General features: G+C 36.6%; 1 long non-coding RNA gene across 1 annotated transcript; it reads right to left on the reverse strand.

Annotated features, from left to right (window-relative positions):
- Positions 1–15,868: 15,868 nt before the first annotated feature.
- Positions 15,869–17,151, reverse strand: LOC145626960 (uncharacterized). The gene is made up of 2 exons (XR_014111213.1): positions 16,751–17,151; positions 15,869–16,003 (listed from the first exon to the last, which is right to left on the reverse strand). It is a non-coding gene; the product is annotated as an uncharacterized LOC145626960 (long non-coding RNA).
- Positions 17,152–17,479: the final 328 nt, after the last annotated feature.

Consider the following 17,479-nt stretch of genomic DNA (forward strand, 5'->3'; position numbering starts at 1 on the left):
CTAACAATTAAAATGATAAAGAACTAAATAAAGCAATGGAAACACTTGAAAAGAAAACACCGATAATTGAGGAAACTGCGACGATTGATATCTCAAATGATTCAACCATTAAAAGAGAAGTTAAAATCGGATTAACACTTAATGAACAAGAAAGAACCGATTTAATCAATCTACTTAAAGAATTCATCGATGTATTTGCTTGGTCATATTTAGATATGCCAGGTATTAATAGAGAAATAGCTCAACACACCATACCGATAATTCCAGGAATGAAACCTGTAAAACAAAAGTTGCATCTAATAAAACCCGACGTAGCTCTTAAAATAAGAGAAGAAGTTCAAAAACAAATAACTGCAGGTTTTATCAGGGTATTTAAATACCCCGAATGGGTGGCCAACGTCGTCCATCAATATTCTGGTAGATAATACAACAAATCATGTACTTGTCTTGTTCATGGATGGATACGCGGGGTACAATCAAATTCTCATAGCAGAAGAAGACATGGAGAAAACAACCTTCAAAATGCCATTCGGGTTGCAAAACGCGGGTGCAACTTACCAACGAGCAGCAACGGCCTTGTTCCATGACATGATGCACAAAGAAGTTGTAGTATATGTGGACGATATGATTGTGAAGTCAAAAGATCGCCCAGGCCATCAAGTAGCCTTGAGAAAATTCTTTGAAAGGCTAAGAAAATACAACATGAGGTTGAATCCATCCAAGTGTGCTATTGGATTCACCTCACGTAAAATTTTGGGTTATGTCATAAGCTCTAGAGGAATAGAGATAGACCCAACTAAGATCAAGGCAATCATGTCAATGCCACCGCCCAAAACCGAGTAGCAAATTCGAGGATTTATTGGCCGTTTGCAATACATAAGCAGGTTCATATCAAAATTAACAACAATATGTGAACCAATATTCAAAAAGCTAAAAAAGAATGTACCAGTAATATGGGATGACGAGTGTCAAAAAGCCTTTGAAAAGATCAAAGACTATCTCGCAAATCCTCCCGTATTAGCACCAGCACTTCCAGGAATACCTCTTAGGTTGTACCTAACAGTCACCAAAGAAACAATAGGAGCCATGCTTGCACAAAAAGTAGAAGGTAATGAAAATACAATCTACTATCTAAGTAAAAAGATGCTCGAGTATGAAGTACGCTATACACCACTTGAGAAATTATGCCTCGCATTGGTGTGGGCTACAACCAAGTTAAGACATCACATGCTTGTGCATACAGTCTTTGTAGTCTCCCGAATGGATCCACTCAAGTATTTATTTGAGAAGTCTACACTCAATGGGCGCATATCGAGATGGATAGTCAACTTAGCCCAGTTCGATGTAAGATTCATGCCACAAAAGGCTATCAAAGGATCTATGGTCTTAGATTTTCTAGTGGAATTCCTAATGGAAGATTCAACGCCAATACAGGACAATGAATTTCTAGACGAAGACTTGATGGTCACAAAAGATGATACTTGGACCTTATATTTCGATGGAGCCTCAAACCAAAAAGGATGTGGCGTTGGAGTATTACTAGTATCACCTAAAGAAGAGCATGTTCCAATCTCCATAAAGCTAGATTTTGACGTTACCAACAACGCTGCTGAATACGAAGCATGCGTGGTAGGCCTTGAAACAGCTTTGGCATTGGGAGTGAAGAAATTACAAATATTCGGGGACTCTTCATTGATCATCAACCAGATTTCTAAGAGATGGAAAGTAAGGAGCGAAAGTCTAGCCCCTTACCAAACTTATTTGGAAACTCTCACTAATCAGTTAGAGAAGGTATAATACACGTATCTACCTAGAGAGGAAAATCAATTTGCTGATGCCTTGGCAAGACAAGCCTCAATGGTTAGGATTCCTACCGAAATCGAGCAAATCCCTCTAACTATAGAAAAAAGGCATAAACCGGCTTACATTCAAGCAATAGAAGACGATGAAGTAATCCAAGATGAAGAATAATAATAATAATAATAATAATAATAATAATAATAATAATAATAATAATAATAATAATAATAATAATAATAATAATAATAATAATAATAATAATAATAATAATAATAATAATAATAATAATAAGAAGAAGAAGAAGAAGAAGAAGAAGAAGAATAATAAGAAGAAGAAGAAGAAGAAGAAGAAGAAGAAGAAGAAGAAGAAGAAGAAGAAGAAGAAGAAGAAGAAGAAGAAGAAGAAGAAGAAGAAGAAGAAGAAGAAGAAGAAGAAGAAGAATCGTGGTATACGGATATACTTAATTATGTCACCTAAGGAGAATACCCTCCCCATGCTGACAAAAGAGCAAAACGAGCATTAAGACTCTTGGCTTCCCAATATGTAATCATAGACAACGAATTGCATAAAAGGGTACCTAAGGGTCGATCTCTCCTATGTGTAGGTAAAAAGGATGCTCAAAGAGCAATGAGGATAGTCCACGAAGGCATTTGTAAATGGCAAAATGCTAGTCCAAAAGATATTGCGAGAAGGATATTATTGGACTATCATGAATAGGTGTTGTCATCAATACGTTAAAAGATGCCCTAAGTGCCAAATTTATGCCAATTTACAACATGTTCCTCCATCTCTATTCTACACCTACACTTCACCATGGCCATTCTCTTCATGGGGAATGGACATTATTGGTAAAATCACTCCCCCAGGAACAGGAGGTCATGAATATATCCTAGTAGCAATTGATTACTTCACAAAGTGGGTCGAAGCACAATCATATGCTAAACTCACTGCAAAACATGTAGCACTCTTTATCGAAAGAAATATTATTTGTCGATATGGAGTCCCACATGAAATGATAAGTGACAAAGGAACTCACTTTCAAGCTGAGTGTGAATAATTGTTACAAAAATATGGCATTCAACACCATCATTCTTCTCCTTATAGACCTCAAGCAAACGGAGCAGTTGAAGCGGCTAATAAAAATCTAAAGACTATCATCGAGAAAATGACGGAAAATTACAAGGATTGGCCTGACAAACTCTATTTCGCACTATGGGGTTATCGCACGTCAATTTGCACATCAATAGGAAGTACGCCATTTTCCTTGGTTTATGGAATTGATGTCGTACAACCTGTAGATCTAGAGATACCATCTCTATGCATCGCATTAGAAAGCAAACTCGATGAAGTTGAATGGACTAGGGCAAGATGTGAGAAGCTAATTCTACTTGATGAAAAACGACTAGATGCTCTACATCATACTCAATGCTATCAAACTCGTATGGCTAAGCATTTTAATAAGAAGGACAAGACAAGAAACATCAAAGTAGGAGACTTGGTGTTAAAAGCATTAAGGAAGAATGTTATAAATCCAAGGGGAAAATTTAGGCCTAATTGGTCTGGACCCTATATTGTCAAAACAATCCTATCAGGAGGTGCAGCAAAATTAACTGATATGGATGGCAATGACTTCTCGAACATGATAAATCTTGACTAACTTAAAAAATACTACCCAAAATTACTTGAGTAGGATACTCAAGAGAGCTACATTTGGCCTGATTCCTTAAGAAAGGATACGTAGGCAACCCTTTACGGGTGCGGCCACTTTATTTTTTGCAAACCTCGCATCCTAGACTTCAAAATAAATTTGATAGAAATTCGACGAAGCATCGGTGTCACAGAAAAAATCCTGTCGCCAGTCGATTAACTCTAGCGCCAGACGACAGTGTTTGTTGCCTAGCGCCAGACTGCCGCAGCTGGCGCCAGTCGTGAAAAAGAGACACCATTTTTTTGGGAGTACCTGAGAATATTTATGTGATTTTCGGAAAATTTTCGACTTTCGTACTCGAAAAAATGTATGGAAAATTAAATTTTCACTTTTCATTACTTTAAAAAAATTAAATTTAAAGGAGATGATTTGATTAAAAGCTGAAATTTCATTAATAAAATAAACTAACAATTATATTATTGATGGAATTAAAATAAAGCTTAAACAAATTAACTTTAAATTTAAAACTAAGTCTAATATAATTGAAAGTTAAGCAATGCTTTAATCTTTTTTCTCTTTCTTTGCCTCTTCCAATTTTTGTCTGCATCCTCTTCCTCATCCATGACTTTAGCTAGTAGGCATCCTTTAGAGGACCTACATTCAATTTTGGAGTAAATAGTTTCTCCCTTAGCTAGGACTCCATGTTTCTTCTCTACCCAAGCCTTCTTCTCTGAAGTGTCATCTTTTGTTTTCCCTTTATCCTTCGTAGAGCTCTTCTTCCTAGGCATTGTAGGTGTTTTGAATTCAACCTTTTCACCTAAACGTTCCTTAACGGGAATCACTTTGTCACCTACACGACTCTTCACATCAGTCTTACTCTGATTTTTCTTCATGTCCTTTGAAGGTTTCTTAAGAAGACACCTCTTCACATCATTGGGCAAGGAAGGAGGAACCTTTTGGGTAATCACTTTCCATAAAGGTCAAGCGCTCAAATAAGCAACAAATTTGTCTACTTCCTTAGAGACAGGTTATTCATAGGGACGAAAAAGATCCCCAGAAGGAATTGTTTGAAGTAGGCTATACTGTCTTTTTACCCTGCAAGGATAATAAAAAGTCATCCTGGATAAGCTTGGAAGACAGCAGTAGGGTTGCTTGTTGACACCAACCATATTCTCTATTTTTCACCAAGGGATGACCCACTTGATGGCAAAGTTGCAAGAGGCAAAAACCTTCTTCCATTCATGGCGCCCCATCTTAGAGAAGCGTTTCTTCCTTCTCACAAAGCAATTTGGAGTGTATTTTTCTACATTGTCAAGAGGACTAATTAATTCTAGTCTCTCCATTAGCCACATCTACAAAAAAAAAAAATCAATGCAAATAAAATAATATTACTATACAAAAATAGGTTTTTGATTTCTGTAATTAAAAATATTATTTTTCTACCTGTAATAAAATTGGAAGAGCCCCGAAAAGGTGCTTTTGGATTTTTCTTTAATTCATCAAGACTAAGCATAGTTTCTCCAACGATTAGTGGCATTGGATTTCTCCCAGATTCAATCTGCTCCAAACAGTTGATATAATTGCTTGACCCTCATTAGTTCTACCACTAGTGAGAAGATATTGGTTAAGCATGCAAAAGAGAAAAGCCCTTCTTCTTTAAACATGAAAAGACTCTGAATAAGGTCTATCAAAATAATGGCGAGCAAATTCTTTCAAATTAACTATGCTACCATCTAATATATTTGTTAGATCTTTGTCTTTTAAATTAAAGAAGCGCTCAAAATATGTATAATATTATTCATTTATTCTATGGATTACCGCAAGATCTAACCCTGGCGCTTGACGCTAGAGCTAGGCGCCAAGTGCTAAGAGTTAGCGTCTGGCGTAAACGTAAAACGAGTGGCGCCAGATGGCGCTGACGTGTCTTATCATACGAGCTTTTCAAAAACTGCATTTTTTTTTTGCTTATTCGAGTCTAAACAATGGCTTTACGATCTTTTAACCTTTTTATCCCATTTTTTTAAAAAATAAATTAATTATATTTTTTTGGATTTTTTTTTACTTAATTTTTAAGTTTTTTGTAAATCAAATATGTTTATTTTTCATTTTCTTTTTGGGGGAGAAAGTCGGATACCCTCCATCAATAATAAAAATAACGGAATTTTTGCGCAAAATTATTAATTATCACAATTCTTTGCACACATAAACATGCACATAAAAATGAAAAATAATAAATAAATGTTAAATAGATAAACTCATAGTAGAATGTATATACATATATGTCTAATAAATGAGTCTAATAAAGGCAAAGTTCAATACAAAGTCAAAAAAAAAAAAAAAAAAAAAAAAAAAAAAAAAAGCACAGGTATGAACTACGGCGCCGGAGGACACAGATGATGAGAGACACCCATCATGTCATAAAACTGCGCAGTACGAGGAGTAACCTCTCCACCAGCTCCAGTCTCCTCGGGAGGTGGAAAACTCAGCTCAAGACCCGTCCACCCAAGATCACCCTGAGGTTGAGGCTGTGGAGGCTGCTGCGATGACGAGCCGACCTCGTACATCCCACCACCTCTAAGAGCCGAGGTAGCCTCTCCCTGGTCTACCGGCGCAGCACGTGCACCCTCTGATGAAGAGCCTGAGCCCTCCACCGCCTCGGTCCGAGCAACCTCAAAACGACCACCCCGACAGCGAGAGCCAGTACGGCAACGTCTCGAGCTAGAGCTCGCCGGGTCTCTCCACACCTCAGGTCTCGTCCGGGTACGAGAAGGAATGAGATGACCCTACAAGAAGAAACTATGTCAGAAACAATCAAAATAGAACCAACGACGCGACGGAGGAGCAGGAACGACGAAAGTGTCTGAGGAATGCTAAACAGCAACACTCTCTCCAAGATAAGCAATCGCTCCATATGTCCCTAAGAAGTAGCGACGCTTAGCGGTGTACTGCGTACCTAACCCAGGGACAACCAAGCCGATCCACGGCCGGTACTACACGTTAGGCTCCTACGAAGAATGCATATCAGATAACAATCTACCAAAGGTAATACGAAAGTGTTCAACTATACATAAAACCGTACCGAGATGATCTGATCTCTGACATAAGCAGTTACATCCCAGCACGGCAGCCTCCCCAACAGGCGCTTACTGGAAACCTCCGCGGCGACGGTCTCGCCGGCGCAACTAAGGGAAAGTACTAGTAGAACCAGATCTACAAAAGGCAAAAAAGTACCAGCAAGTGCTAACTAAAGCTTATAGCTAAACTTTATAGGAGATAAAGTATACCTCTACGACTCTCCAAAAGCCGGACAGAGCGACGTTTTCCGTGAAGGACCGATGTCGATACGAGTCTCGTAACGCTCAAACAAAGTCAGCATAGGCCAAGCTGGCCCTGTCGTAAGTCCCGATCAAGTGAAGATCACTGACTGCAGGTAAGTAATAAAGCAACACTCTACTACCCTTATCAGGGAAAAACGTCCCTGACAGCAAGATAAGCAAGAAGATGTGCACCCACTACTCTCGGGTGGTCGCATCATCCTCGAAAGCTGCCGCCAGAGTCGATTGGCGAATTCCCTTGGCGCTAAACTGGGTCGACTCTACCTCAGCAAGAGCCCGAACAGCAATCGGACCCAACAGCTCCTCGACCTCAGGAGAGAAGACGTTGATCTCGTTGTCAAACGACAACGCAGCAGAACTAAACTTCAGCCCCGTAATTCGACTGAAGTCGGTCGGAGTGACTATCATCTCACCGCAAGGGAAGTGGAAAGTGTTGGTTGTGTCCTAAAAGAACTCCACCAGGGCACGAGCCACATGCTGACCCCCGCTAGAGGCAATCATGGCCTCCGAGGTCTCAAATAGTGCAGTCAACCCGCAAGACTCCCAAAGAAGTCTCACCTCTCCATCGGCACTAATATACATCTTGTACAGGTCGCCTAGTGTATTACAGCCTGAGCCGTGGTAGAGCGTCCTACCAACCGTGATCCCACGTCGCACCCTCTCAGAAATATGGTGGACAGGGGAGAAGTACAAAGTCCGCTCATCCCACTCAAGGAGGGGACCAAGAGAAGTAGACGGGTCGGCGTCCTCCTCTACGGGCTCATGCTCCCATCGCGTGTCACGGGACCGTGAATCCGAACCTCGCTGTCTAGCCATGCTACATTGTGAAAAATCATCATAAATTAAGGTTCTATAGTATCTAAGGTTCGCCTAGCCGCATGATACTATGTTCGCAAAAAATAGAGTGTGTAGTACTAAAACATAGCGCAATTTCAAATTGAGCATACATGGCATTTTTCAAGCAATCAAACAATTTCTTGCAATACTATGGTAATTATTGTGACAAATTGGACAAGAATTGCTAGCAAGAACACCAAGAACAAGCTACATTGTATTCCCGACCTTAAAAGGTCCAACATTGGTGATTTGTTCGTTGCTTCACCAAATTGAGTCAAACAAGTCTCAAATTACTCCCAAGGCAATATCTAAACATAATAAAGCAATTTCATGGCACTAAATTTGACAAACAAAGGGAATTAAGCATTTTAGGTTTCGAATTTTCAAGAAATTCGTGAACAAACATTTGCAAAATTCATCAAAACCGGAGTGAGTTTGGAGAAAACTTACATAGATCGGGAAAATATATGAAATAAGCTTCAATTTACAACAAATTTGAGCGAATTTGGTTGAGAAACCAGCAAGAACGAGTGAATTAAGTTCAACGGCGATTTCTCGAGAAAAAATGAGCAACAACAGCGGAAATGACGAAGGAAGGGATATATACGGAAATCCTGACTTTAGCGCCAAGCGACAGGCCTTGGCGCCAGATGATAAGGTTTAACGCCTAGCGCTAGAGCCAAATATGTGGCGCCAGCAGAATTTAAGTGGCGATAGAATGTTCAGCCACTTAGTGCGGTTATTTCGACCTCTTACAACATTTTGGATTCCTTGGTACGCCAGTTAGCCCCTCTAAGAAATTTGACATGATTTAGTTATCGACTTGATTACAATTGCATAAAGTGATCGACCTGATGAATTATCGTCACACTTAGCTTAAAGCGCGTAAGTATTGGCTCATCGCAAAGCACCGACATAATGGTTCTCATCGCAAAGCACCGTCGCAATGGTTCATACAGCAGAGGCACCGACATACTGGTTCACAATTCAGAAGGCACCGACGTACAGGTTCAAAAGCAGCAAAAGCGTCGACTTACAGGCATAGCGGAAGCAAAGTTCAAGCGAGCTTTTAAAGATCGACAAGCGTTGGTCTTCGGTAATTTTCCTCGAAATATTATCGCAATAAATAAGGATAGCTTTATGCGAGGATATCTTCGACAGCGTTCCCTAGCTTGCGGAGAGTTGTCACAAACAACTAGAGGTGATTTCAAGCAAAGTTATCTTTGATCGTGTTCCCTGGCTTGCGGAAGATGGTCACAAAGCGCTAGAAGGTGGTTTCAAGCGAAGCAATCTTCGATGGGGTTCTCTAGCTTGCAGAATTCTATCATGGCGGAATTAGAAGCAGTTACAAGCGTAGCAGTCTTCTGGCGGCATTCTCTAGCTTATAGAAGGTCGTCAAAACAAACAGCAGGATGGCGTTCCCTGGCTTGCGGAAGGTTATCAGTGCTTTAATTGATTTATTGATATTATCATATAGAAATCATGTCTAGGTTGTTATTATGATTCCTAACGTCATGTTAAGGCGTTTTGATTTTCCTAGTATTATGTTTAGGGAAAAGGTTATAATATCAAATATGCTTATTATTATTATTATGATGCTTCCTATTTTCTTTCCTAATATTCATGATAGTATCATGTTAAGGTTAAAGCTTTGAATTTTATTGTTTTGTGACATGCTAGGGTTTGTTATTAATCTTGTTAATATCATGCCTAGGATTTTGCTATTATTATGCCTTAACATAATTATGATTATTATGATATTTATTATGATTATTGTTATTATTATTATTATTATGTTGCCTGATATTTTTATTGTTATTGCTTGATCACACCTTTTATGCATGTTAAAAGGGAATTTGTACTTGTAATCACGCTTAATAAGATAATTAATAATCTTGTTTAGGGTTAATTTGATTATAATTAAACAGATCGCCAATAATAGTTTATTTGTGCATTAATAATCAACTAACATAGATAAACAGGTTTAAGGTTAAACCTATTGATTGCATGTTAATCAGAAAGCGCACATGAGTACGATCGGAATAAAGTAGAGGCCTATTAATAGGGCAGGTTCAATCCCTTTTAGATTGGATTTGTACCTTCATCCCCGAACTACCAGTCATGGTTCCAGATCTATTGGAGTTGACGATCTCCTGGATCGTTAAGGGTGTAACCTTCACCTCGTGAACGGTTTAAGCGTTCCTAAAACTTGTTAGCGACTCTTTTGCTCTATCTTCTTTCCCTTTGGACACCACCGTACTTTAGTATATGATCACAGTGGGGTTCAAGCTAGGGGTAATGCTTAAAATATTCCCTACAGTTTTTGGAGACTCCACTGGGAAGGATTTCTATTTTAATTCCTGAAATTTATTTCGGCAATGATTTAGAATGAGTGGATGAGACTCAAAAAGTTCTAAGTATTTCATATGCGTAATTTTGATTAACATTATTGTCATATGCATAAAAAAGATCTCATTGGAAAGACCATCCGTAATGAGTTAAAACATAGGATTTTTACACGTAGGAAATTTAAGGAATATCTTTCACAACTAGGATCAAAATAATGCTGCGTGAAACTGGAAAATTTTATCGAGCACAAAAAGCTGTTGAGGCATGTAGGAACTAGCGTGAGGGAACAAAGTCTAGCGCCAATTATTTGACATTAGCGCCAGGTGAAAGCTATTGTCGCTAGGCGCTAAAGCCAAATTGTGGCGCTGGCCTCTGTTTGCTGGCGCCAAGTTCTTCCAATACCGAGCCAGAAATATGCGTTCTAAGTTTGATCAGTTTTTGGCACTGTTTGCTCGATCCTACTTCCTGTTTGAGTTTTTCTCACTTTGAAACCCATATGTGTTCTACATATGGACATAAGCCTCTGGGAATTCATGCTCCATCTACCTGATTGAACGCTCTGAGCAACAAAGGGTACACCCGAGAATGTTGAATTCACCAAACCATGGAAGCGAGTTTTTAACTCGCGATGTCCCATCCACTCGCGCCAATCCTTCACGGTTAGGCTTCCGCGTGGTGCATCCGGACAATTAACCATTGTCCCTCTTTTAACTAACCCATATCCCGAACTTTAGAGAACTAGAGCTATGGTTAGGTTCCAAACTCATTGCATCATGTTCAGCCTACTTGACTAGTTTTGCATTATTGGTTGTGCATACTCTATGTGTTTTTTTCCTAACCGTTTGTTTGACTTGTGTTAAGATTAAATAAACTGATTTATGACTAAAAAGAAATTTTCCTAATTAGTTAATTAATTAATTTGAGTAATTAAAGTCTAATAATTTAATCAGAGTTGACTTAGTACGACTTTAGGCATACCCTGTAGAGTAATAATACCGAAAGCAGTTCCAGATCGACGTTCCAGTAATGGTGCCAAGATTAAAACTGCAGCGTCACTCTGTGGAGCCTAGTGCCTGGAGACAGTCCTGTCGTCGGGCGCTACACTACAAAGAGAGGCGCCAGTCCTGTCGTTTTGGCGACAGTTCGGTTTATTGCTCAAGTCATCACCTTATGTCTAATTGAACAGTTTGCTAGTCAATTAGGTTAATTTTTACTAGTAATAATACCGTGTCAAGTCATTAATCGAGTCTAAGCACTAAGTCCCATGGTCTTACACAAGAGTCAAAGCATGTCACTTACACTCACCACATAAAGCACACACTAATGCACACTTTGACCATGTCTAAGAGAGTCTTGTATGCGCGTATTTTCCGTCATTTTTTTAGGGGGGTAAGTCGGATATCAATCCTCCAATTAAACCACTTGTTTGAACCCTATACTTAATCCCCAAAAAATATACACCTTATTTTTGCAAAAAATATGCACCCTAATATGCACCCTATTTTTGCTTTTTTCTTTTTAAAAACCCGTAAAGTCAAAGTCAATTTAATTTACAGCGCGTGCTCAAGAAAGGATGGGCATTTGATCAAAGACAACCTTTTTATTCAAGTTCAACTTTTCGATAAACCAATCGATCGTAAAAGGAAAGCTAAGACAATAATGGAAACTCAAGAGGAAGTTAATGAGCTCAGGAACCAATTGATTAATGTGACTGAGGCGTTAAAGGTTTTAACCCTCAAAATCGATGAACCTGTGAAGCAACAATAGATAAACCTCATGCAAGAAAGTCTGAGCAAACTGTCTAGTGACTATAAGTTTCAAGGAATAAGCTCACAAGGGGTCTCGGTGGACAAGGATCTTCTTCCGCAGAATTTCAATGCCAACGACATCCCGAAATTCAAAGCGACTGATAACCCTTATTTTCACCTAAGAGCTTTTGAAACAATAATGAGCATTAAGGGTATTGACAAGAAGGTGTTCCCCTCTTTGTTCTTTCTATCTCTTGAAACCGTTTGCCAACAATGGTTCTTTTCTCTTGAAAAAGAAAGAACCTCTACTTGGAAGTCTATAGTAAACGCTTTCATTGATAGGTACAAGTGCAACATTCAAGTTGAAACTGACTTTAGGGAACTGGAAATTCTCAAGCAGAAGGAGAATGAAGGTTTCACTTCTTTCTTCAACAAATGGAGAGAAACTTCTGCTAAGATGATTGATGTGCCAAGCGAAAAATAATCTATGAGGTTATTCATCAATATCCTTCAAGAGAAGTACTTCAAGTTTCACAAATACAAGAATAATCTCCATACCTTCAAGGTTGTCTATGACATTGGAATTAATATTAATGACGACCTGGCTAAGCTGAAGGCTGCTAACAGTAACTCCAACAGTGGTTGGAAAGGCAAGAAGAACGACAATCCTTATTCTTCCAAAACCACCCACTCAAACAATGTTAGTACCTTTAACTTAAGTGAAGTCCTTGCTATGAATAATCAAGGAAAAAAGAAACCATTTAGTAGGAACTTTACTCCTATAGGTATGAGTTATGACACCGCATTTAACCGACTAAATACAAAAGGTCTTATAACTCCTATTAGACCATTTAGGGATCCACCGGTCGAGAAGAGGACAGCTAACTGGAACTCCAATGCACATTGCAAATATCACCAAAGTAGGGGCAATCTTACCGAAAATTATTGAAAGCTTAAGGAAGTTATCCAAGCTTTAATCGATAACAACAAACTGCCATTGCCTCCTGCCAGTAAGAAGCCGAGAAGTGACAATGCACCCCTTGCTCAGTCCTTGGCCATCTTTGATGAAGAAAACGAGGTTGAACCTTCAATTTGTACCTACAATGAATACCATCTAAAAATTAAAGATCACTAGTAGAAAAAAGCAAAAAGGCACCGCTCAATGGCCACTGATTTTCAAAAACCGGTGGGAAAAAAAGGGGGAAATGGGCGGGATTGTGGGGATATAGTATTGCCACCGGTTCAAACCGAACCGGTAGAAATAATATTATTCCCACCGGTTCAAAACCGGTGGCTTTGATATATTTAAAAAAAAAAAAAATCGCCCCTTTATAACCCCAAACCCTAACTCGTCACTCCTCTCCAATTCTTTTCTCAGCCGTTTCTTTCTCCTTCTTCGCTTTCTCTCTCTTCCTCCTTTCTCTCTCCTGCACTCCCCTCCATCTGTTCGTCTCCATCAGTTCTCCTCCTCTTTCTCATCTCCTTCGATCTCCTTCTCGCCTCCATCTTCTCTTTCATTTCCACCACCACCAAGACCACCGCCGCATCAATAACATCACGAAGACATGCATGAGCCCCACCGATTTTACCACCACCGCAACAATAATACCACAAACACATGCATGAGCAACACCAACTATATTCGAGGTTAGGGTTTGATTTTAATTCGATTTTAATCAATTTTAATTCGATTTTATTCGATTTCTTTTGGGTTTTTTTTGGGCTTTTAAATCAAATTTTTTCTGGGTTTTTCAATAGAACTTTTCTGGATTGCTAAATCAAATTTTCTGAGTTTATATGTGTTTTTAATCGATGTTATTCGATTTCTTCTGGGTTTTTTTTCTAGTTTTTCAATCGAATTTTTCTGGGTTTTTAAATCGAATTTTCCGAGTTTTAAAATTGGTTTTAATTCGATTTTTATTGATTTTAATTCGATCTTGTTCTGGGTTTAATTCGGTTTTAATTATGGGTACATGGTACATGCTTTTTTCTGGGTTTTTTTTACATGCATAGTGTTCTGTGTATTTTTTTCGCAGCTTATGTATTTTAATTGATTTATTTTTTTGTTTTAATTGATGCAGGTATATTGATTTAGATCTTAAATCGAAGAATCAAGATGCAGGAATATTGATTTAGATGCATATGGCGTTTTTTTTATTTTGATGTTGTAATTTTTTTTTTTATTATATTGTAATTTTTTTTTTAATTTATATGTTGTAATTGTTCAACAATATTGATTTATATTGCAATTTTTTTTTTAATTATATGTTGTAATTTTTCGATTATATGGATTGATATTGTTCGGTTTATATTTTGATGTTTGTAATTTTTTTTTTTTGGACTTAATTGTTCTATTATATTTCTTTTTGAAAAAAGACAAAAAAATAATAAATTGTGTGTACATGTTATTGCCACCGGTTAACCGGTGGCAAAAATTATTAATACCAAAAAAAAAAGCGCGAAGCGATAATTGCCACCGGTTAACCGGTGGCAATAAATAATATTACCACCGGTTAACCGGTGGCAATAAATAATATTACCACCGGTTAACCGGTGGCAATACCCCTTTTTGCCACCGGTTTTGAACCGGTGGCCTTTCTTGTGGTCATTGCCACCCCCCAAATGACCACCGGTTCAAAACCGGTGGCATAGGGGGGTTTTGAACCGGTGGCCAAATGATATTTTCGCCTAGTGGCCGGATAAATCACACATTTACGTTAATTAAGATAAAAACTATTATGTTTTGCCAAACGGATCGTGCGCGATGGGTTCAAAACTAGTATAATAAAAGGTAAGTAGGATAGTTGATAATATAACGCTAAAAAAACAGTTGCATTTGATAAATATAACCTTTTCCACACCCAAAAAAAAAAAATGACTTTGCTCAAAGAAGAAAGAACGGAATTAATAAAAAAAAAAAAAAAAGGGAAATTATATTTGCATCTGTGCACGATTTGAAAATTTTACTTATATCAAGATACCACTATTCTTTTACTAACTATTTATATTGTACATAAACCAAAACTATTGATTAGAAAAGACCAGAAAAAAAAAAAAAAAAAAGACATTTTTTTACTGTAAATTGCCATGGTATTTACAGTAAAATTCATGCATGGTTGGTGAATGTTAGGTTCCTTCCTCTAATGATCACAGTACCATCTTACACCCACATTAGATCTGACTGCTGAATTATGTATCAGGGAAGAGCTTCAATTGTATTGATGATATTGGCTAATATTTATAGCCTACAAAAGATAACCTACACAATATAAACTCTATCATATAAACTTTCATAAATCTATCTTAGAATATCATATCACTAAGATATATTATTATCCTAAATATAATATCATAAGATTTATATGGAAAATATATCACAATAATATATTTTCCTATATTCCTAACACCCTCCCGCAATTGTAACGGTAGTAACACAAACGTAGCGATTGGAAATTTTTCAATATATTGAAGTCGATCGAGTTGCAATACTCTATTGATGTCGCCTGCAATTTATTTATTTCTTTTTTTAAAAAAAAAAACACTACTACAAAATTATCCAAAAAGATCATCTAAAAATGGCCAAAGAGATCATTTCAAGTGTGGTCTCTAGCTCAATAGTCTCTTTGGCCAAAGAGACCACTTGTTTAAAATAGGTGGTCTCAATTTTTCCTATTTTGAGTAGGTGGTCTTTGATTTTAAAAAACTGAGACCACCTATTTCAAATAGGCGATCTCTTTCTTCATTTTTATTTAAAAAAAAAATTATTTACTTTTAACATATACTCGTACTTCGTATAATTCCTAATCAAACAAAGATATGATTCCTCCAATAAAGAAATACAAGTAGTTCATACTTGCAAAAAAAATATACCTATCTTAGGCCCTGTTTGATTCACCTTAATTTTGCTGAACTGAAATTATTTTTACTGAACTGAACTTATTTTTACTGAACTGAACTTAATTTTACTGGACTGAAATTATTTTTAATGATTTTCTATTATAATTCTTCTTTAAGAAAACTGAATTTTACTGAACTGAACTTATTTTTACTAAACTGAAATAAATTTTACTGAACTGAACTTATTTTTATTGAACTAAGATTATTTTTACTTAATATTATTTTTTTTAAGGGGAAGAGATTAGGCCTTACACTAAAAACTAAAAAATATAAATAATCATTAATACTTCAATCAATAAACAATGATTTTGTAAAAAATTAGAAAGAAAAAAAAGTGGGATGTAAGTTGATCTACTACTCTTCAATCTACATTGCCTCCATTGATGTACCTGCATCAAAAGGGAATAAATTTAGTCTTGACAAGTTAATAGCAAAAATCGAGATATTGAAAAAAGAGCAGTTTTAGTCTTGACAAGTTAATGAATTAATCTCCAAAAAATAAAAATAAAAAATACTGGTAGTTAAAAAACAATCATTTTTTTTTTCAAACAAATAGTATAACATTTCATCTGTTTTTGTTTTTTTACAGGATTAATTATCTGTTTCTACATGTATATAAGCATATAAACAGTTAAACACCAATTTTTTTTTTTTTCTAAAACATAAAAATTGAACCAATATCCTTAAAACCAAGTAATTGACAAACCGAATTTTTTTTGAAATCAACTAATCAAATAAATAAAACATGAACCATCAAATAAGTCAAAATGCATGAACAATAAAACAGATCTAGATACTATAAAATAATAAAATAGATAAAAAAAAAGTAGAAGTTGTAAAACAGATCGAAATGCAAAACAAAAAAATCAAAAAAAAAAAACAAAAAAAAAAAAAGCAAAAAAAAAAAAACAAATTGAAAATAAGATGAAATCAAACATATGAAATTCATACCAGGATGAATGACTCCAAAAAAAAAATTGAAGAAATCAAAATGCAAGTGATTTTGAGTTAGTGGGATCTAAAAATGCGTGTGGGAGTTAGTGAGATCATTTCATCTGTTGACATGATTAATTTGTCACAAATTTTAGTACTTACGAAATTAACAAAAAAAAAAAAAAAAATCTTATATATGTTACCTGTACGCACCATCATCGAAAGCAACAAATTGGTAGTGGATGATGGAATAGTTGTTGCTGCTGGTGGCATTGATAGTTGTTGTTGTTGCGGTGGTTGTTGTTGCTTGACGTTGTTGAATTGGTACCGAAATTCGAATCGGAGCTTGAACCGATGCTGGATTTTGGAGGCGGTGGGGGAAGGGAAAAGTTTGAGAGAAGAAGAAAAGAAAAAGGACTGAAGATGAGGAAGAAGTGAGAAATTAGGGATTAAAATAATAGAGAGAGAAAAAGGAGGGCGGCTAATAGATGCGCAATTTCTATGTTACTCCCGGAGTACCGTCAGCATGGTACTCCGGTTCCAAAACGACGGCGTTTCTGCTACTGGGGCATTAAGTATATAATCAACCTGCTCTAACTCCATTATCACTCCTTCCCAATTTTCTCCCTTCTTAATATACTGTTATAATAAATATATATTTGCCAATACTACAAATAATCTATATATTATACTAAAAGACAAGCGCCTCAATGTGAGGATGACAAATGTCACTCTCTCATTGGCTTATCTTATGTATAAAATAAATATATATAATTACTGTGTACATATTTAAGCATAGTTATTTTAAACTTCAAACAATAAAAGCAAGTTTCTATACATGCATAAGATTTTCATGATTTCCTAACATAAATATTGATTTAATTTTTTATAATAAATATATATTTGTCAATACTACAAATAATCCATAAAAT

Source organism: Chenopodium album, chromosome 4, assembly GCF_948465745.1.
Source record: "Chenopodium album chromosome 4, dcCheAlbu1.1, whole genome shotgun sequence".
Lineage (NCBI taxonomy): Eukaryota > Viridiplantae > Streptophyta > Magnoliopsida > Caryophyllales > Amaranthaceae > Chenopodium > Chenopodium album.